The sequence below is a fragment of the Pungitius pungitius genome, chromosome 10 (assembly GCF_949316345.1).
Source record: "Pungitius pungitius chromosome 10, fPunPun2.1, whole genome shotgun sequence".
NCBI lineage: Eukaryota > Metazoa > Chordata > Actinopteri > Perciformes > Gasterosteidae > Pungitius > Pungitius pungitius.
The window spans coordinates 12,031,639-12,054,033 of record NC_084909.1 but is presented as its reverse complement, the minus strand read 5'-3'; the positions used below and the strand labels follow the sequence as shown (position 1 = coordinate 12,054,033).

General features: G+C 45.1%; 1 protein-coding gene across 5 annotated transcripts in view; it reads left to right on the top strand.

Moving 5' to 3' along the window:
- The window catches only part of il1rapl1a (interleukin 1 receptor accessory protein-like 1a), a 155,868-nt gene that overhangs the window by 3,332 nt on the left and 130,141 nt on the right, over positions 1–22,395 (top strand). The gene's annotated exons all lie outside the window — the stretch shown is intronic.

The following is a 22,395-nucleotide window of genomic DNA, read 5'->3' as shown; positions in this document are numbered from 1 at the left end:
CATGAAAGGGTATTTCTCCTGCAGAATTTTCTATTTTCATTTCATGGGTTACAACCCCAATTGTGCACGCAACACACATCATGCCTTCTCTATACAACATCAGTTATTTGTTTGTGATTAACCCTGAAAGAAACATAATGTCTAATATTCACCTATTAATTGTCTGGAATGCTTTTCTCTTGTGTCCCTTTGTGAGTATGTGTGTATGCTCATTATCCTGTATTTCAATATCTTTACATTATTTAACAGCACCATAACCCCTATGAGGTGCACAAAGTAAATTAGGGTCCATTGGGACCACATTGGTTTGTTTGTGTGCAAGTGGTCTAGAAAAAAGAAGAGATGCTACAGTCCTACCGGACTGGTCCCGTGGTGATGAATGTTGTGTGTGTGTGTGTGTTCCCCTACCGCTGATTGAATTAGGCCGCCCTTCAGACCCATTGCTTTCCCAAGGATCATTCGAAGGCGATCCCACTGTGAAGTGTATCAATAAGCGGGTGGATGGAGTGCAAGTGGTGATGTTTCTGCAGGCAGACAGCCGGTGATGAGGAGGGGAAACACGCTTTTAGGGAGAGAACTGCTGATCACACAGCAGATTGGGAGCCCTTGGTGCTTGGCGACTGTGGAGCCGCAACGATCTGCTCCCAGAGCAGAACACTGGGCCAACAAGTTCATCTTCCTTACCAAGCCAGATCAGTTTAGCTTTTTATCTTCATTCATCCTCGCTATCAGGACCCACGCGCCGCTAACTATTCAGTCATTGGACCATTTCGGTGGCACTATTGAGGTGATTGATGCGGTTTTCTCAAGACGTAGCATCACAGCAACCGCAGCTCTTTGATGGCTTTGTTTTGAAGGCTGGTTGCTTTGACGTGGACCCCCATGAGGCCACTGGCAGCTAAGCTCCCACTGTGGCAGATTGATATTTGTAATTTAGGGGAACCTGTCACACAGCATTCTCCAGATGGAGAGGGCTGCGGAGGCACAGAGTCGATTTAACACGGTTTGTTTAGAAATAATCATTTTGATGCGGGTGCTGAAGATTCATTTGAGGCATATTGGCTTAAGGGCTCAAAATGCGCAATTATGCAATGACTCACACAATCACACAATAACAACGCGTAAATGCAGAATACAGAGCAGCTTCTGCCTGGGAGTAGAAGCATTTAGCCTGCCTGTCATCTGACGAGGCCCCCTGATCACAGAGGAAAGAGCTGGTCAGGGAATTGTGTCCTTTTTGCAGAGAAGGTTGAGGATAGGTTACGGATGAGAGATAATTCATTTATTCACCCCATGGTGCGCACAAACCCACGCACGCACAGTTGTTTTCATCACTGGGCTACCAGAATTGGTATTTGAAGGAGGTCATGTTTTGAAAGACCATCACTTCCTTATCACAGGGTTAGGATTAGGAATAAAGGAACAATAAACAGCACAGGGAGAATAGGGATTGATTGACTGCCCTTCAAAATAACCAAACATGGGCAATAAATCTGGTTTCCATCTCACAAATTAGAAAAACGGCATTTAGATGCTGGTTTGGAGACCAGTAGGCTTGATGTCTTTGAGGCATTGGCGCTTATACTTCTAAATGACTGGTGAGCTGCGTGATGATACGGTTAAGGGGACCTTGATACTATTAATATTAACAGTGTTTGAAGTGGGGACATTTCAATTTTGTTTTTCAATTCTTGTTACACGACTGTATCCAGGAGGCCTTCAAATTTAAATAAATCCTGAGCTGAAAGAAATTAGCTTAGACTCATCCCAATTTCTCTAGTGTTTTGTATTACCTGCAGTTTTATTTTCCTAAAACATTTCTTATTAAACATTTTATCAAAACATATGATCCATTTATCAGTAATAGTTGTGTTGGGACCGTTGTTTCTGTTGAGCTAAACCCAGTGTATTTGCACTGAATGTCCATGTTGATTAATGGGAAGCATCATAATAAATGCAAAAACCAAAATGAAGCCAACCAAAACAAGAATGGCTCATAAAAAAGTCTGACGGCTTTGTTTTAACACCTTACTTATGTAGGAACAGTACCTCTTTTGTTTTGCATAGTTAGCAGATGAAAAATATATATGCAGTATATGGAGAAGCTGTGCACTTCCAGAGAATAACTCATGTAATCAACATTTGAGGCTATCACACCATTACTTGCGGATTGCAATACCGACAAATGTAAACAGATCAAGTCTAAAAACACGGCTCTGTACAGCATTCGCTCAGAAAACCTGACTTCTCTTTTTTCTCTGCAGTCAGGCCTGTTAAAGTCACTTTCAAGAGCTAGGGGTTTTAATTTGAAAGAGTAACCTGTCAGCAGTCACAGTTTAGGACGAAAGTGGTGTTGATTCTTTACTCACAAGATGAGTAACGAGACTTTGTCTGTCTGGACGTCTATGCAGAGCTTTTATGCAAAGTGGGTTTGAATCAACGAGGAAAGAAGACGAACAAGGAATACAAAAAAAATGAAAAAAGCTTCAAAATATAACTAGAATCTTAAAATTAAGATTGGACGGGTCCTCGCTACTCCTTGCAAGTTGGGGCACTGTCCAGATGGTTAGAAATGCCGTCGAGGACGCCTGCGGCGTTGGCACGTCGTGGTGTTAGTTTATGTTTCCACCAGGCTTGGATTATAATATGGATGTCTAGAGGGTAACGATGTCAAGAGAATTGAGAAATATGGAGCAGTTCAGATGAAGTATGTCTCGAGTTGAAACCACTGTTCAATTTGTTTTCTTTTCTTCTTTGCCACGATTTAAGTTTTCATTTAGTCTATCATGAACATTGTCAAAGGTGACATTCTTTCTGAGTAGATTGTGATGTCTTTAATAGAGCAGCAATCAAGAGGTCAATGTAACTCTGGATGAGCTGCATAAGAAATACTGTTTGGAGTTTAACACCAGTCATGTGTAGGCTTGGGTATCGAGGATCGATTGGAATTGGGACTAGCTTTGCGATTTACCCGGTATCGTTCAAAAGTTTAAAATTCGATTCCTAGTTTCGATTCTCAGTCCGCCCTCGCCGACCGGAAATAGAAACCGCTGAATACCAACGAAGAAGCGTCCACCAGAAGTGTTGGCATAACAGCACGATCAAACATGGATAGCGTGCGTCGGCGGTCCAAAGTGTGGTTACACCTTTCGAAACAAACCGAAAACTCGGCAAAATGCAACATTTGCAGCAAAATTTTTCATGCATAAGAGGGTGCACGTCAAATATGATTAAGCACCTCCGAGGTCATGGAGTGGAAGTAAATGTGTGCCTAGAGTTGCCAACCGTCCCATATTACCCGGGACATTCCGAATTATGGGCAATTTTGATTTGTCTCGGCCGGGACAGCTCCAGTCCCAATTTCCAATCACAGCCTCCTAAGTCAATGACGCGCAAAAAACTCCCGGTTGTTGTGACGCATCAGACCAGTGTGTGCGCGGGGGCCGGGGTCTGTTAAAATGAGCAGTGAGGGTGGCGCTGCAAAGAAAAAAAAGATTGTCTCTTGAGGAAAGTGTACCCCTGTTAAAATATATTCATAATTTATAATGTTTATACAATATTCAAGTTCATAGTTTGCTATTTATATTGTAGTACCCTGTTATAAATTCATAGTAAAAAAGTTCATAGAATTAACATTGATGGAGAAGGTCAGATTATTTCCTTCAGAAAGACCCTTGGATAGATAGCTCATTTAAAATATCTTAAACTTAAACTTTTTTGACCCTGCCTCTTAAAAGAATCGGAATCGAGAATCGCTGGGAACCGGAATCGAAACAAGGAATCGGAATCGTTCAAATTCAAACGATACCCAACCCTAGTCATGTGGGAGACACATGTGCAAACATTTGGAAGAAGGTGCTATGGTCAGATGTGACCAAAATGGACCCTGAACCCCAAACTGCCCATCATCTTGAGAACCCCATTGAGCACATGATCCCAACATGGAATTATTGAGGTGCTGGCACCATTTTACTTTTTATATTGGACCTATTCAATGAAAGAGATAAATATAACTAGAAAATGTGGCTTCTTGTTACCAGTAGGTGGCTCTGCGGCCGTAAATAGTTACACAGTAATTCCATTTCAGGTAGAGAGTACAAATCCACAGGGTGTGACTTAGTGATAACCAAGGCATTCTGATGTACCAGTCCAAAATTAAAGCCTCTAAAAATACCATAGCCATTTTCCTTCAATATCTCAATCACCAGACTACATTTCGTCATTTTCAGATTAGATTCAAAAGGAAACCATCAATACTTTCATGTCCATTCCACTTCAGGTTGATAGTAGACATCCCCAAGGTGACACTTATTGATAACCAGGACATTCTGATGTTCCATCCCAAAATAAAAGCCTCTCACAATACCATACATGACCCAACTTCCTTCGAAATCTTTTAAAAGGTGTTTTTTTTTATCTGCGCCCTACGGACATAGTTTAATATTTCTTCCGGCAAAATGCAACTTTTAGAGGCCAAGTTCTCAAGAGCACACTGCGTGGATTTGAAAAGAATCGGGTTCAATCCCTGGGAGGAGTTTGGTCTTTTACAACTGTAAGAAATCATGAATAAAGGCCAAAAACAGGCCAAAAAGGCATATTTTCAATCATTAATTACAGCGCTCCCTATTCTTCAAATGTAATTATGTCATTATGTAAATATTAGGGTGTGTTCAGGGCTTCAATGTTCACACATGCTATAATTTTGGTGAGGGCAGGCCAAGTCATTTGGAAGTTAAAAATCTGACAGATTAAGCCACACCCCTTGCAAAGTTAATTAGCCCATATCTCATCAAAACAATGAGTTATCAGCACCATTCTGATATGTCGAGGGCACATCGACCCAATAATGATCCACCGACGGTTTCGTGACAATCAAACTCAGCGTTTAGGAGAAATTGCCAAAATGTGTTTTTCACTAATTTCAAAATGATGGAAAATCTAGTTAGGCACATTTGCTTACCATTATTGACCGTTTTGTAGAGCATGCCGAAGAGGACCTGTCTGCCAACTTTCAAATTGATCGGACAATGGGGGCGGAAACTGGCCTAGTGTGGTCTTTTTTAGATTTCTAGAGGGCTCTATAGAGACATTTCTTTATACCCAAACGTGAGACCCAAAAATTATCAATTTTTTGTCTGGATATCCATGCCAAATTTAACAACTTTTGGAATATGATAAAGGCCCCAAAAAGGCCCGCGGTTTGTGAGAATAATAATAATAAGTCCTTGAAATACAATAGGTTCCTCTACAACTAGTCGTAGCGAGGACGCTAACAAGCTTGTTTTCTTGTCTTACAGGAAAAAATTCACAGGTGAAATTTAACCTTTTTTTCTTTAATTGGAAAGAAGTAAATCACCCACCATTGTATTATTCATTGAAAGCATTACACGTTTAAAATCTCCCAGTGAAACTAAACCTCTTGGTGGGCATGACCACACAAGAAGAAACTGAGAGGAGGGACTCCGCCTCAATTTTCTGTTGCATGTCCTGTAAATGTGTCCCTGGAAAGATGGCCCCAGCTCTGAGCTATGAAGACAAAAACAGGGACGAGGCCATGCGACAATTGGCAGGGGAGAGATAGAGAGTGAAAGCAAAGAGAGAATGAGAGGTGTTCCCACGGTCTCCTAAAGCTACAACACTTATTTTCTCAGCCGCAGTGACCCGTGTTATGTGTCCCCGGGGAGTCTAGAGTGCCTTAAACATTGCACTGCGTGGAACAGTGATGTGTGTTCACATTGTGTACAGGGGACGGCATCGGTTCGTAGCGAGTCCTGGCCAACTGTTAAAAGTCTCTGAACCTGCGCCCAATGGACTTCACACAGGGGCAGACGTTCTCTATGCGTGAGTGAAAATCTCAAATGATCAGGCTTGGAGAGCTCAAACAAGGACGAACAGGCTGCTTTTCAAGTCAAATGGTCGATCGTTACCAGATGATCACAAAGCACTGGTGTGTCACTTTGATAGAGCAGTGACTTTGCAGTGTTGTTCGTCAAAGGTCAGTGACATCTATGTGTGTTCATCCTGTATATGCGTGTGTGTGTGTGTGTGTGTCTGCACTGATCTGACACACAGGCCCAGTCAGTCCTGTTCTTGGCTCCAGCAGTGATCTGGAACATCTCCTCGTCCTGCAGAGCCTGCCATGCCTCTCCCCAAACCCCCCTCTCTGTCTCTCCCGCTGTCTCTGCTCCTCCTCCACCTCCATACACCAGTGTGAATCAGTTAGGCCCGGGCCTCGCAGGGCGACCAGAGACTCTACGCAGACTCTCTATGCCTCCTCGTTTGTGGCAGTCTACAGTGCACTTTGCTATAATATGATAGTATTATATGACAGTATTATGTACCTAATTACAATATGCCATACAAAAGATACTGAACACATGGCCTTAGAAGAGCTGTGGCTATTCATAGGCCAGGATAGCAATCGGCAAGGCCCTTTCCATATTCCTTTGACAAAACATCGGATAACTACACAGCAGGGACACGCACACACGCGCACACACACACACACACACACACACACACACACACACACACACACACACACTTTCTCTCAAACACACACACACATGGATTTACTACCTTGTTCTGTTTCTGTTCACATAAACCCTGAAATAAGATTCCATCTGAGATAACTGGACTGCTCCCTGCAGGCCTCCGAGACCCACAGCAGCTGTAGAATGGTTACAGCCATGCTCGGAGAACAATCAATGATTGAGTGTGTCTGTGTGTGCGTGCGTACAGACCCCGGATTTGGGAAAAAAAACATTTTGAATTTCCAGCCAAAGTGAATAATTGGTATTACGGCTGAACAGCCAATCTGGGTTTCTGACAGTCCGAAAAATTGAATTTAAAAACAGGCCGGATGGTTTTGATCTATTATGTGCTGATATTTAACTTGTTATCTTTAAAACAAAAGAATACAGAAATCATCACATTATATTTTGCATGTCAATTAATACTTTAAGTTTAAAAGGATAAGTAGTCTTATGCAACACTCTTCAACTGTACATATTTTTTGGATCACAATTTGGAAATAAGACTATGCATCCTTTATGCTTGGCAGTTCTGTATACAGTTGACATAGGCTGTAGGTCATTTGGCTGCATCATTCAAAATGAAAGCAAAGAGCTGTGTGTCGTAGCTGGTGTGGTGCAGTACCCACTAACACGGATCCTTTTCGGCCGTCGGATTGTCTCCAGCAGCGGAGTACATGCCAGGGCCGCGTTCAGACAAACAGGTGAACTTGTCTGAGACGGTTGAAGGTCACAGAGACGTGTTCAGGGAGTGCAGTCGGCTCGCAGCAGAACTGAGGTGGGACAGGGGGAGGGACGGTGTGAAAAATGAGCGCCAGAGCAGATGTTGAATAAAACATCCTCTCTGATCCCCCTTAGTCCCCAATCCCCCCGTCAGGCAGCAAGTGTGTGAGATCCGCTCAATAAGACCTCATCACATTTAATTGGGCTTTCACACACCTTCCGTTGCTCTCTTTGTGTGTGTATGTGTGTGTGTGTTTTAGGGCTTTTGGTTGGCTGTAGCTATTGTTCACATTGGTCCAGCTGCTAATGAAGCCCGTATATCTCTCTCTGCCAAATCTGACAGTTTTTCTTTTAAGGAAGTTAAGTAGGAGAGAAGAACTTTCCACCTCAGCGCGAGTCTGTCACAGGTCACGCCTTTCTCTTTGAGTTGCTATAAAGGTTTAGGTTGTGTGCTTCAGTTTATGCAGCAGTTGACTTGTGATGCCACAGATAATTTCACGGTGTTCAGAGTTTGTGGGGTTTTCATTGTATTTTACTGCATTACTAAAGATATTATTTTAAAGAGTTTTATGGAACTCCTCAGGCTCATTTTCTCAAACAGTGAGATTGCTTCATGTTCGCTTTCCATCACGAAGAGTCAATTGTAGTCACGTTTTATAGGAGTGGTCATTACGTTTAGGCTAAAAGTTCCAGTCACTATTGTTTTTTTTAGTTCAATGTGCCGACTCAGGGACATTGGGAGAGCTAAGGCGTCCCAGCTCCTGATTACTGATTCATTGAATTTTCTGTCTTTTCTCTGAAACCTTTAGCAAATGAATAACAATCTGTGCAGTACTTACTTTGGGAGCTTCTTGCTGTCATAGTCAGAGCCCAGGCCAGACAGGATCCAAGCAAGCATGATGCCGCAATCCAGAGGATTTCACAGTTCCGATTAAATAAACTTGTTCTAAACAAACATGAAGATACAACTTTATGGAAGTAAATCTGTGCCATCGGGGGTTGAAATAAAAAGTTGATTGAATTTCTAGCACTGAATATTTATGCATTGAAATTATGTACCTGAATGTTTTTCAACATTAAAACACCGCAAAAAAATTCAACCTAAAAAAAAAAAATGTTGAAATATTCGAAATGGAGGCTACAATATTCAACCGCAAAAAATTCAACCTTGGCACACCAATATGCGGAGGCTACAATATTCAACCCAAATAAATTCAACCTTGGCACACCAACATCCGGGACACTAAGGAGGAGCAATCGATTCTAGATTCAAGATCAGTAGCGTGCGTCAAGCTAAAGGAGCGAGCACCCAAAACACCTTCGGCTTCGGATTGTATCCATGTCCAATAATAACGGGACTTTAACTCTTCTTCATGTCATCAGTGTGGTTTGTGTCTGTAAGATTCCGTAATAGACAGCTGACATTTGTACATTAACAGACTGTGTTGGACATGAACTAAGCGGAAGTTAAACGAGAGCGTACAGCCGCTCACAATACGCCTCTTCTTCTAGTTTTGAATTCATTTAATGATGCTGAGATCCTTCGACAAGCTGTTAGGAGTGATTGGCGGAGTTTTGAAAACCAGGAACGCGCTTGAAGAGGCAGATGAGCCGCTGTATCGTAGTGGGGGGGGGGGGGGGCAGCGGCAGCGGCTTTAACGGAGCGCGCAGACGCATAAACCCGACAGGACATGCAAGAATAACCGCAGTAGCGTCGGTGGAAGGATCCTTTTTCACAGCGGCACAAGCCGATCTCAGTTGGGTATTAAGCGACATTCAAAGTCCACGTAACGTTAAATGAGTCTTCATGACCATGGGTAAACTTTATTGAGGATCTGGCACAACACAGCTGCAAGTAGCGCAGAGTCTTACATAAAGGGATGTACGTCTTAATGCGAGGCTTTAGAATTTATCTCAAAGGGATCCTGTATTTGCTCGTAAAGTCTGAAACGAGAACCCATTTTTCAGTGACGGTGTTACGTGCCTACTGGTTTTTGAACTACTGGTTTGGCTACGGGTGCGTGTTTGTTTTCCCCCGGTGTTACGTGCCTACTGGTTTTTGAACCTAATGGTTTGGCTACGGGTGCGTGTTTGTTTCCCCCCGGCAGGCAGGTGTTGTCTGCCTCCGTCACTTGAGTCGTCACACATTTGCAAACATATTGTTCTGAAAATGTTCAAAAATGCATCCCATATCCATTGCAGCGATTACGATTGTATAAGTGAGCACTACGTCACTGCCACGTATGAAGAAATACATAAAAGAACATTTATTAAAAGTCCGCCACAACCGGGATTCGAACCGTGTCGCGCAAAATAACGTAGTGCCACAGAGCGGCTGTGCTACCCACTCGGCCAACCGAGCTTAATCGATTTCAGTTGATTTGTATATTTTAATAGAGTTGTATATCGTCAGTGGCAAGCAAACGTTTTGGTTTAGGGTGAACATTATATGTTCTTTTATGTATTTCTTCATACGTTGCCACACTGATGGCATGAAGAAGAGTTAAAGTCCCGTTATTATTGGACATGGATACAATCCGAAGCCGAAGGTGTTTTGGGTGCTCGCTCCTTCAGCTTGACGCACGCTACTGATCTTGAATCTAGAATCGATTGCTCTACCTTAGTGTCCCGGATGTTGGTGTGCCAAGGTTGAATTTATTTGGGTTGAATATTGTAGCCTCCGCATATTGGTGTGCCAAGGTTGAATTTTTTGCGGTTGAATATTGTAGCCTCCATTTCGAATATTTCAACATTTTTTTTTTTTAGGTTGAATTTTTTTGCGGTGTTTTAATGTTGAAAAACATTCAGGTACATAATTTCAATGCATAAATATTCAGTGCTAGAAATTCAATCAACTTTTTATTTCAACCCCCGATGGCACAGATTTACTTCCATACAACTTTCATCTACAGGCCAGTTGGCATAAAATAAACTGAAACTAACAACAGGAGAACATTCAACAGTAATAAAGACTGCTGATCTGATGGCATCTGTTGCCATCAGCTGACATATTAATAGACAACACAGTCCAAAGGCACTAAGTAACAAAGGTCACGATCCCCTGATACTCATAGTATATCTTCCTTATCTTTTGTCTCCCCCCCTCCTTCTCTGCTTTTTTTCACTTCTTCCACTTCCCACTATTCCCAGCCTGTCCCTAGTTGAGCAGTGAATCGATTTTTAAACAGTCTACACTCTGGGGACCCAGTAGGCCTCCATTATTGGCCTCGTATAGGCTCCATTACTATCACAACGGCTCCTCTAGACAATAGGATAAACTCTGCCGTGGATACTGAGGCGTATATGCACATTCCAGGTGAAAAGTGTTCAGGGCAGAACTTCCTGTCCTCAGGGATCTTTGTTTTTAGAAACCCTGTCAGTTTGAGAGGATGGCTCTCCACACAACACTAATATAGGCACAGCCGAAGGCTGGATAGTATGGAATGCTGTTTTATTCACAATTAAATAAATACATGAAAATATGCATTTGAAATACATCGTGAAATAAATAAATGAGGCAATAAATACATCAATATTAAATACATTTAATTATTTCATGGTACTATTATTTCATTTCATTTCAAGGGACGTGGCTATCTCTCACATTCAGAACAGAGCAAAAAAAGGCGGTGCTCAAAAAGTCTTAAACAATTTAAAACTTTGTCGTCTATGTATGTATCTTGAAGAGCACTTATCCGCCCTAGTATTTCCAAAAAACCCTCAATATGTGTCAAAATAGTATCTGCAGATAACCCATGTTGATCGATTTGATCTGCTAATGCTAGCATGCTATCTCGGAGCCCACCGATGTCTTCCATTATGTCAACACTCTCACGTCCCTTAGCCAGCCTTTTTTTGCACACGGCTCTGTTGTCTGTTCTGAATGTAAGAGATAGCCACGCCCCATGATTTGCATATAAGACCGTGAAATGAAGTGGCATTATGAAATGAAAGTGTCATTATGAAATAAAAGTCTCTTGAAATAAATAAATGTGTACTTATGAAATAAAACTCTCTTAAAATAAATAAATTAGGGTTGTCATATGATTAACATTTTTAATCAATTTAATCAGAATTTTCAGTGGATTAATCATGATTAATCACACCTGAATCCTAACCATTTTTTCTTTATGAAATGCATACTAAAGATAAATAACCGGACACAGATACATAATTATCATTATTTTTTACATAAATACATATTATTGATATTGGACTTGGTTTAATTCATTCCAGAAAATAATCAAATCAATGTTATTTGATAAGTTACAGACTGATTTCCCTGCATGGCTCTAGAAGGGTCTCGAGCCTCTGCAGTTTATCCCACTCTGCTGCGGTCGGCAAAACGAGTTTGTGCTCCTGATGGTCCAGGGCTGCGATGACCAGACATGTCAACCCTCCCGATATTTACGGGAGACTCCCGAATTTCAAAGCCCCTCCCGAAAATCTCCCGGACCGACCTTTCTCCCGATTTCCACACGAACAACAATATTGCTGCACCACCCCTCACTGGGCGCGCCGTTTCAGACCGAACAATAAAAAAGGTTACACCTTGAAGTCAAGCGCGGCGATTAGAACGACTGGCGCTGCAAAGGAATCCGCTAGCACCCCCCATTTCAGCGTGAAATATTCCCATACCTGGGAGGATTTAAATCGCATTGGTTTCTCTTTCTCCCCATGTTTCAGAACAGTATTACGGGTCTCTCCGATGGTCTTTCCTCTACCTCAGCGCTGCTCTTTTTTATTAATTTTTCTTAGCAATGCTCAGCTGGGCGGAGCTTTTTTTCTTCTCTGTTCTGCTGCGCGAGATGCTAGCGTGGCGCAAACGACTTGCTGAACCTGACGGCCTGACATATGCCTGCAGGTGGCAGTAATGTGTTGTATAGGATGAAGTGCATTCCCTAGAGGAAGAGGTACATTCCTGACCTGAATAATTTGAAATGTGTTAAAAAAATTGACGTAATTAACAACAAACAACTAATTAACGTCGTTAACGCGCTATTTTTGATAGCCCTAAAATAAATGTGTACTTTCAAATGCATATTTCATGTATTTATGTATTTATTTATTTATTTAATTGTGAATAAAACGGCATTCCATAGGATAGAAGAGGAATGTAGCAAATGTATGGGCTTATCCCATACTGTATTCCTCATGCCGCCTTTCACTTTTTTTCATTACTGTCATAGTGTTTCGTGCAGTCTGCAACATATGGCAATGTGTTTCTACTGCAAACAGCGGCTGCTGATCCCTCATTCGGTGGCGGTGCTCCTCTGAAGCCGCTGTATGTCTGTCAGGCAGAGCCAACCACTGTCCTCTATCTCTTTCTCGGATTAAAGGTGATTTAGGAAAGCTTCTGCAGTTCCAGCGATCATTTGTCCTGGAAGGTAGTGCACTATTTGGTGAATTTACAGGGTCCCCAGATCAACATATTTCCCCTCAGGAAGACAGTTCCCAAAGTTTCCTCTTCACAATCCTTGCAGAAAACACAAAAAGACCCTGTGGGAACGCCCCTGCGTGACCGCGTCATGAAGCACGTGTGAAAATTAACCAATGGCGAGCTGGTACGTCATAGCGGGGACGCCGGACCAGGGCGCTATAAAGGGACCCGAAGGGCAGGACCATTCATCTCTAAAAGGCCGAATCGAGTGCCAGAACGGGGCTACTAACAGTAGGCTGACTCCGTCCTGACGGACCCTATCCAGAACCCCTGGGAGCAGAGCAACTGGGGGGAAAGCGTACAGGCGCATGCTTTTTGGCCATGCCTGTCCCAAAGCATCCAAGCTGAGAGGGGCGGGGTGCGTGAGGGAAAACCACCGAGGACAATGAGTTGTCTCTAGGTTCACATCGGCGCGGCCGAAGTGACCCCAAAGGAACTCCACCGCCTCTGGGTGGAGTTTCCAGTCCCCGGGCCTCGGCCCCTGCCTCGACAGGGTATCTGCCCCTTGGTTCAAGACGCCCGGGATAAAAGCCGCTCTTAACGAGCGGAGCTTCCCCACGGACCACAGGAGGATCTGGCGGGTTAGCTTGTTCAGCGGCCAAGAGCGCAGACCTCCCTGATGGTTGATGTAAAAAACCAATGATGTGTTGTCTGTCCGGACAAGCACATGTTGGTCCGTCAGGGCTGGGCGGAAGTGTTTCAGCGCCTGAAATGACTCGGCGACAGATCGCCCCTAAAACGGGCCCTTGGGCTAGAAACCCAGGTTGCCTCCATATGACCAAGGCCCTCAGGCAGCACCGAGTGACTTTGATCAGGCGGTGCTGGTTCCCCCTTGGGGAGAATCGCTTGGTCTTGAGCCACCACTGCAACGGTCTCAAGTGTAACAGGCCGCAAAGGATCACATTGGATGCCGCTGCCAGGAGACCTAACAGTCTCTGAAACTGTTTCACAGTGAGTGGCTGGCCTAGCCTAGCCTGCTGAACAGCAGAGAGGATCCAAACTACCCGAGCGGGAGACAGGTGTTCCCGCATCGTGGTCGAAATCCCAAATTACGCCCAGGAAAGTGGTCCTACGTGCTGGGGACAGCACGCTTTTCCTGGTGTTGAGTCTCAGCCCCAGACGGTTGATATAAGCAAGCACAACATCACGGTGTTGGGCCGCCAGGCGCTCGGGGGGCGCTAAAATCAACCAGTCGTCAAAATACGGATGCCCTGGAGACGCAATGGCGCCAGAGCTGCATCCACGCATTTTGTGAACGTACGGGGCGAGAGGGCTAGGCCAAAAGGAAGGACCTTGTATTGGTAAGCTTTATCCCCAAAAGCGAACCTCAGGAACTTCCTGTGTCGAGGGAGGATGGGAATATGAAAGTCAGCGTCCTGGAGATCTACTGTGACAAACCAGTCCTCGGACCTGATTTGTGCCGCGATCTGTTTGAGAGTGAGCATCTTGAAGCTCAACTTCGCAACAGCGCGGTTCAAACGGCGGAGATCCAGAATCGGACGCAAACCCCCATCCTTCTTTGGAACGATGAAGTACCGGCTGTAATAGCCTGACTCTCTGTCTGGGGGGAGAACTCGTTCTACGGCTCCCTTCCGCAGCAGGGTCTGTACTTCTTGTTCCAACACCAGAGCTTGCTGGGGGTCTACCACCGTGGGTAGTACGCCCTGAAATCGAGGCGTCTGCCACCTAAACTAAATGGCGTAGCCGACATCAATTGTGTGCGGGACCCATTGAGATACGTTGGGGAGGGCCCGCCACTCACCCAAAAAGTTTCTATGGGGCTCCCGGGTCTACAGACACCGCGCCCTGCAACAGCGTACTGGCAGGGAGGCGCTGATGTAGCGCTCCTTAGAGGGGGCGAACGGCCCTCGGACTCAAGCTCGCTGGACCCGGTCGTGCCCCGAAGCGGCGGCGGGGACAACGGACCGACTCCCGGAGAGTGGGAGAGTGCGGTGGCACCCTACCACCCTCGAGCGGCCCCGCGGACGTGGCGTCGTCGGGGAACTCAAGAATCGAGCGCCTCCGCCTGCCACCTCTCGGCGCGGAGTTTGTCCGCCACAGCCACAATGGCACCTCCAAAGAGGGTAATGGGGGAGAGAGGGGCATCCAGGAGGAAGGACTTGTCCTTCTCCTACAATGCGGAGTGGCTCAGCCAAAGGTTCCGCTCCGTAGCCACCATGGCTGCCATGGAGCGGCCGACGGACTTCGCCGTCTCCTTCGTGGCTCTTAACGCGAGGTCAGCCGTGTGCCTCAGCTCACGCACTGCCTCCTGCGTTAGTTCCGTCCCCTCGGCCACGTCGGCCAGCAGCTCTGCCTGATACGCCTGGCTAAGCGCCATCATATGCAGGCGGCACACCGCTTGCCCCGCCGCCGAGTAAGCCCTGCCCACCAGAACCGAGGTAGTCCTTGAAAGCTTGGTGGGCAGTACCGGTGTCCTCAACGACACGGCCGCGGGGGAAACATGGCTCGCCAGGGCCCCCTCCGCGGCCGGCATCCTTCCGTAGCCATGTCGCTTAGCCTCAGCTAAAGACGAGTACAATGCCGTACGCGGGTTGTACACGCGAGCAGTCACTGGCCTACTCGCCGACACCTCAGTGTGGACGTCTGGGAAGAACGGCAGACACCGGCGTGGAGGCACTCGGCGGGAAGGTAAGAACCGCTCCTGCAGTCTACCGGGAGCAGACGGCTGCTGTTCACCCGCCGGCCAGCTGATATGTAATCTGTCAGCGGCTCGGGTGAGGACCTCCAGCAATTCTTTTGCGGCAGCGGGGGAATGGGTCGCCTCAGCGTCAGCCTCCGCTGCCTCTATGCTCACCACGTCCAGCTCCTCGAAGCCGGAAAAACATGAGAGCGGCGTCTCGTCCGGGGTGGAGGAAGTCGCGGAGCGTGCCTCTGCCTCTGGAAACGAACGCCTTGATCCCATGGTGAAGGGCCGGGAAAAGGCGTCAGCCGTCCCGGACTCCTCCGTGGAATCCATTTGTGATCCCCAGGAAGGCAACCGGGGCAGCCTCGGCACGAGCCGAAGTGGAGCCGCGGGGAGCACGCCTCGTTGAGCCATGCCATGCCTAAGCAGACAACACACAGGTCGTGTGAGTCTCTGCCCGTAATAAATCGGGTGCAAGGGGGAACACACTGCTGAGCCATTTCTATCTAAGTGGAAAACTTCACACGCACTAGATGAAGGCACAGAGATGAATGGTCCTGCCCTTCGGGTCCCTTTATAGCGCCCTGGTCCGGCGTCCCTGCTATGACGTACCAGCTCGCCATTGGTTAATTTTCACACGTGCTTGATGACGCGGTCACGCAGGGGCGGTCACGCAGGGGCGTTCCCACAGCGTCTTTTGGTGTTTTCCGCAAGGATTGTGAAGAGGAAACTTTGGGAACTGTCTGCCTGAGGGGAAATATGTTGATCTGGGGACCCTGTAAATTCACCAAATAGTGCACTACCTTCCAGGACAAATGATCGCTGGAACTGCAGAAGCTTTCCTAAATCACCTTTAATCCGAGAAAGAGATAGAGGACAGTGGTTGGCTCTGCCTGACAGACATACAGCGGCTTCAGAGGAGCACCGCCACCGAATGAGGGATCAGCAGCCGCTGTTTGCAGTAGAAACACATTGCCATATGTTGCAGACTGCACGAAACACTATGACAGTAATGAAAAAAAGTGAAAGGCGGCATGAGGAATACAGTATGGGATAAGCCCATACATTTGCTACATTCCTCTTCTATCCTATGGAATGCCGTTTTATTCACAATTAAATAAATAAATAAATACATAAATACATGAAATATGCATTTGAAAGTACACATTTATTTTAGGGCTATCAAAAATAGCGCGTTAACGACGTTAATTAGTTGTTTGTTGTTAATTACGTCAATTTTTTTAACACATTTCAAATTATTCAGGTCAGGAATGTACCTCTTCCTCTAGGGAATGCACTTCATCCTATACAACACATTACTGCCACCTGCAGGCATATGTCAGGCCGTCAGGTTCAGCAAGTCGTTTGCGCCACGCTAGCATCTCGCGCAGCAGAACAGAGAAGAAAAAAAGCTCCGCCCAGCTGAGCATTGCTAAGAAAAATTAATAAAAAAGAGCAGCGCTGAGGTAGAGGAAAGACCATCGGAGAGACCCGTAATACTGTTCTGAAACATGGGGAGAAAGAGAAACCAATGCGATTTAAATCCTCCCAGGTATGGGAATATTTCACGCTGAAATGGGGGGTGCTAGCGGATTCCTTTGCAGCGCCAGTCGTTCTAATCGCCGCGCTTGACTTCAAGGTGTAACCTTTTTTATTGTTCGGTCTGAAACGGCGCGCCCAGTGAGGGGTGGTGCAGCAATATTGTTGTTCGTGTGGAAATCGGGAGAAAGGTCGGTCCGGGAGATTTTCGGGAGGGGCTTTGAAATTCGGGAGTCTCCCGTAAATATCGGGAGGGTTGACATGTCTGGTCATCGCAGCCCTGGACCATCAGGAGCACAAACTCGTTTGGCCGACCGCAGCAGAGTGGGATAAACTGCAGAGGTTCGAGACCCTTCTTACGCAGCTTGAGTTCCCTGATAGGGAACAAGAGTTACGCATTAAGCTGAATGCCCGGATGCCCTCTAATGGCAGCTTTTAATATCCAACTGCAATTTGGAAAATTAATGTTCTACCCGTAATATATTAAGAATCCATTTAAACAAATCAATAGCCATTTGGTTATAGTTTCATTCCATTAAGTCACCTTAAAAAGGACAACTTTTTTCAGAGTAAAGCCTTTTGTGTAACCTGAAAGGGTAAACTATCAAATACAGAAAACAGGGAAATCATTACATGAGCCTGTTTGAAGACTTTTCTATTACTTGTTACTTGTGGAGCAGGTGCATCGATCCGCACCAAAACCACATGTCAGACAAGTCTGTGACCTACTTAATTTCCCAATTTGCAATACCCTTATTAAATACCCTCTTTGCTCTATTCATTCTCTTTTACAATAATTTACCATGTTTTTATTGATAGGAAATTATTACATGGCTATAAGATAAATCAGTGTTTAATGGCAAAAAGTATTTTGTGAAACCATTTCAATTTTCAACAATACAATACATTTTTATTCAAAAGATGTCAAAACTTTATTTAATTCATATTTTAAAAGTCGTAATGTATCTCCTACTTCACAGCATTGAATTTCAAACTGTATCACAATGCATCTGGTGTTGGCAGATTCTTTCCAATGCGCAGTGTGAAAGTGTGTGTATGATATGATCTTTGTGTCGGTGGTGGTTTCCATTGCTCCCAGTGGGGTGTGTACAGTAAATGAACAACCAGAGAATCGGCCTCTGCTCTCCATCAAAGGCAGCATTGACTATAAGCGTACAAGTGTCTCTGCGGCCAGTCATCCTTTGACAGCAGACAACGGGCATCAGGGGAGTGTGTGCACGGGCGGGCGGGGCTGGGGGGGAATGGAATGTGTCTGAACACACTGGCATTGTCCCAGAACTGTACTCTTGACCAATCAAGTGCAAATTGCTTTTGGTTTTGACCCAAAGCTCGTTCAATTAGTCATGCACACAGTGTTGCATTTCCTGCAATCAAATTGTGCTCTTTTACCGTACGTGTGTGTACAGCATATAGACGCCTGTGACCGGAGGAAAAGCAGGGGCTAGGATTGGCTCAGAGCTGTGCGGTAATTAATCTCACTCTGTAAAGAGGTGCACGATGGGACTGAGGCCGGGAAATGTTCACCACACCTTGTTTGTTAACTCTAACCCCCTATGGCTGGCCTCTGGGGAGTAACGCGCGCTGCCCATGGTCAAAAGCAGTCAAACATGTGTTTTAAAGAATGCTCACTCAGCCTATACCCCCTAGCTTTAAAAAAAATATATATATATATATATTCTGAGGCTGTTGTTTCACATTACTGCTGCAGAATTATACTCGTGGGACCTGATTCCCAGTGTGACACATCTGGCAAATCGCAGCGCAAACACACACAACCATGCATGCCACATGGCACAGACGAAGGGACAGGTAGACAATACAGTAAGCAGAGTTGCAGTGTGCTGTGCCATTTACTAGCAATCCCAGCATAAATGTCTTTGACACAGTGACACACATAAACACCTCACTGTGACTCACTGTGTGTGTGTGTGTGTGTGTGATCTCACTACTCCTCTTTGTCTTTGTTTCTAGCTGCTCTGCATGTTTGATGTTGGCATAGCTAAAACTACAGATGGAAAGAGAATAACGGTGAATGTCAATGTCGGGTTGAATCTGCACATAGACTTGCCTTCAATCGTGAATGATTTTGACTATCACCTTTTAAATTGCTGTGTTTGACTCCAGCGCTGAACCGGCTCCATGATTATCAGTCAGTCTATGTCTCTCACAGCATAGCTTTAAAGGTTACTCCGGGCGCTCAGTGACAGCTCAAACATATAAATAATGTAGTGTTCCTGGAATGGAGGATGGTGCACATGTGCCGTATATACACATTCCCATCTAATGACAACATATCCGGATATTCCTCCTGCTCATGCAGTGTTGATCAAAAACCAGTACTGGTCTTTGAAATGTGTGAGTGTGATGAAGTTAACAGCTGGTTAAATACAGCGATCATTAATCTGTTTTAATGGCACACTTTGTTGAACATCATACTTTTTAATTGTCCGATCATCTACCCAAGGCAACAACGAGACGTTTCAGGCGGCGATATGTTTTTTTTAGATGCTCATTTTAACTGTCGGCATTTCTTGGTCCTATCAGGCCACAGAGCCAGTCTGATAAATGACAGATGTACTTTACCTAAGACCACGCTGCCTTCAAATTGGATTAAATCCTCAAATCACATGATCAATCATCCACAGCTTTTCGTGCCAAGATGGCGGAGGTTGCCTTCTCGGTCTTAAGATGGAACTGCGAGCTGTAGCAAAAGCAGCAACGCTGCAGTGCGTTTTAGGTTATTTGTGTAATGTGTGAATGTGTGTATGCAGTTCATGAGTAGAGAGAATAAGTGAGTAACGTGCACAGGCATACAGCAGAGGGATGGTGCCAGCAGCAACTACTGTGAGGTGATAATTGAATTTGTGGAAAAGATGGGGGGGGCAATACAGCTACCCTGGGAGATACAGTCCCGTAACAATGACAAGAGAAGGTAAATTCCTCTGCTCCTTTTGTCAGGGCGAGTCAGCAGGCTGCGCGGGGCCATGCCCCTCATTCTCTGGTTAAAAGGCAGCAGGCAAACAAAACGGCATGTGTGCGACTGTGTGTGAAGATGTGTGCGCGCTTCATGCATCGCTGATGCTTAGATATCACGCCATGCCTCTGTGTGTGCCTCCTCAAACACACCTGCTCCTGACGCCTCAGAGAGGACAGCTTGGCCATATTTAAGTGTACGAGCTGCGCTAGAATGTTGTTTTGCAATCAGAGGATTGTGGCGACGCTTTTAATGAGCCATGGCAACCAAGCGATTTTGTGTTTTCCTCCCATGATGTCCTCGAAACAATAGAGAAAGGTACTAGATGCATCTAAGGTATGGCATGCTTCAGATGAGTCAATTTCACGGACTTTGGTTAAAATAAGAGATCTGTCTTTTACAGTTTGAATAAACTCATAATTTCTGTTTACAGAGCTACCTGGCCTTGAGAGTGGAAGTTAACGATAGTGACTTGTACGTTATTCAGACTCATGTTCTAAGAAGTCTCGTTTTTTGTGGTTTTGTGCAGCAATTTCAAGTTATTTGTGGGAATGGAGGGTGAATGGAGAAGGGGGTTGGAAGGGAGACAAAGTGCGTTGACTGCTTTCGGGGACTCGTAACGAGGCGCACAACGCCCATCTGTGTGTGAGGATGGCAGGCCGCTGATGTCATGGCTGGCAGGACCAACAGCCCACTGAGCTTGTGAAGGCGTGACATGATTAGGACACAGAAGAGTGTCGCTGGCATTGTTGTATTGAAGAAGAACCCATCCTGCAGCTAAAGAAACACAGCTTGTCAACCATTCGGTGAGGTTAGGTAAATCATCTTGTATCTGCAGCTTGGAAAAGTTACTTTGGTATTATTGGACACCTTAGTCTAGTGATAGAAAATAGGTCCCTGGTCTGAACTGTATGGTGCTTGCCTTACTTGGATGCCCAAAAAATTGTGTAATTATACAAGTGCCTTTTTTTAACAAGCTCTTAAACCAGATCAAATCCCAAAGAAAGAAACTCATTGATTAATTATTTAGACTTTTTTTAACACCTAATAGTGTCTCTACCAGCTTGAGAAACATGTTACGATTAACCATTTTGACCACACTTATCTGTCCCGGTTTGGGTCTACTTCTTGTCTTATTTTGTAGTTTTCATGTCTCTTGTGTTCCTGGGTAACTTCACTTCCTGCCTTGTCCTGTAATTGCCTGATTGTTTCCACCTGTGTCCAATCACCTGCACCTCCCTAGTGTATTCAAGCCCTGTGTGCCTGTTGTCCCTTGTCGCGTCATTGTTGAGTGTAACCGTCGTTGGTGCATGTCCGTCCTCGCTTTTTTCAGTGGATTTATTAAAGAGCACCTTTTGTTTGGAAAACTCTGCGTCTGAGTCCTCCCTGCCTCGACCCGCACCAGCCGTCCTGACAATATCGAATATGTTGATGCAAGAGAAAGACAGAGAAATCATATTTTGGTTTCTTATCTCAATCGAACGGAAATATGAAGTGACCCCTTGAGGATGTCTGTGGTTGCTGATTTGTGTGCGCACAAAGCCGCAAACTGACTGCAGGGTTACCACTGTAGCAACAAACACACAATTACAACCAACCAGCTTATGGGCAAGTGTTTTCAAAGGCCTCTTAGCTTAACAAAGAGAAGACAATCCTTCAGCTGCGGCATTTGCCAGAATGTTATTGGCAGAGCGGTGTTTATCGACTCAGAATTGTTTCCTAGTAGAATGAGATGAGGCAGGAGAGAAAGGTTTCTTTTCAGAGCGGTCCTCGCGAGTATCGTGTAAACACACACTGAGGCTCCTTTCATTAGCTATGCTAATCCGGCGTGCACGTGACCTGCCGCAGACTCCGGGGTTCCTCCTGGCTCGGGCCTTTGTGCCTTTTAGTTCCTGTCTCCAAAGGCCGGGGCCCTCGTCATGTCCTTTCTGGGTCTCTGGTTTCATTTGCTGCCTGTTGTGCTAACCTGTTCCTATCGCAACAACGTTTGGTGAATCCGCTCTTCTCCTCCAATCACTTTATTCTGTTCGGTTGCCTGGTGCTTCTGACACATACAACCACCCAGGCTGGCAGCTTGAGCAGATTGAGGGCTGTGATAATGTCACTACTGTCACCTTTCTCTTCCCTTATCTTGTTCAAAATGAAACGGGGCAATGGGACTTTACCCAACTTGATGGGATAGTTTTTCATTTGCAAAGGTATGGTTGTGGGCTTTCTTGCCAAGACTTTTAAAAGATAAAGTGTCTGTATCGTAAATAAATAGGATCCTACTGACTAGCTAAATTAATTGTAGCGCAAAGACTAGAAACAGGTAACTCAGTCACAATATAAGAATATCGGCCCACTAGCATTAGTAAAGCTTACTAATTTCCATTACCATGTATGCATTGTAACTAAGCTAAACATCTGCTTCCAGCAGCTTCAATAAATAGATGAGGTAACGACCTTGTCCTCTAGAAATCAATTATGGATATTTGCCCAAACTTTCCTACTAACATTTTAAACTTTCAGTCTTTTTAAT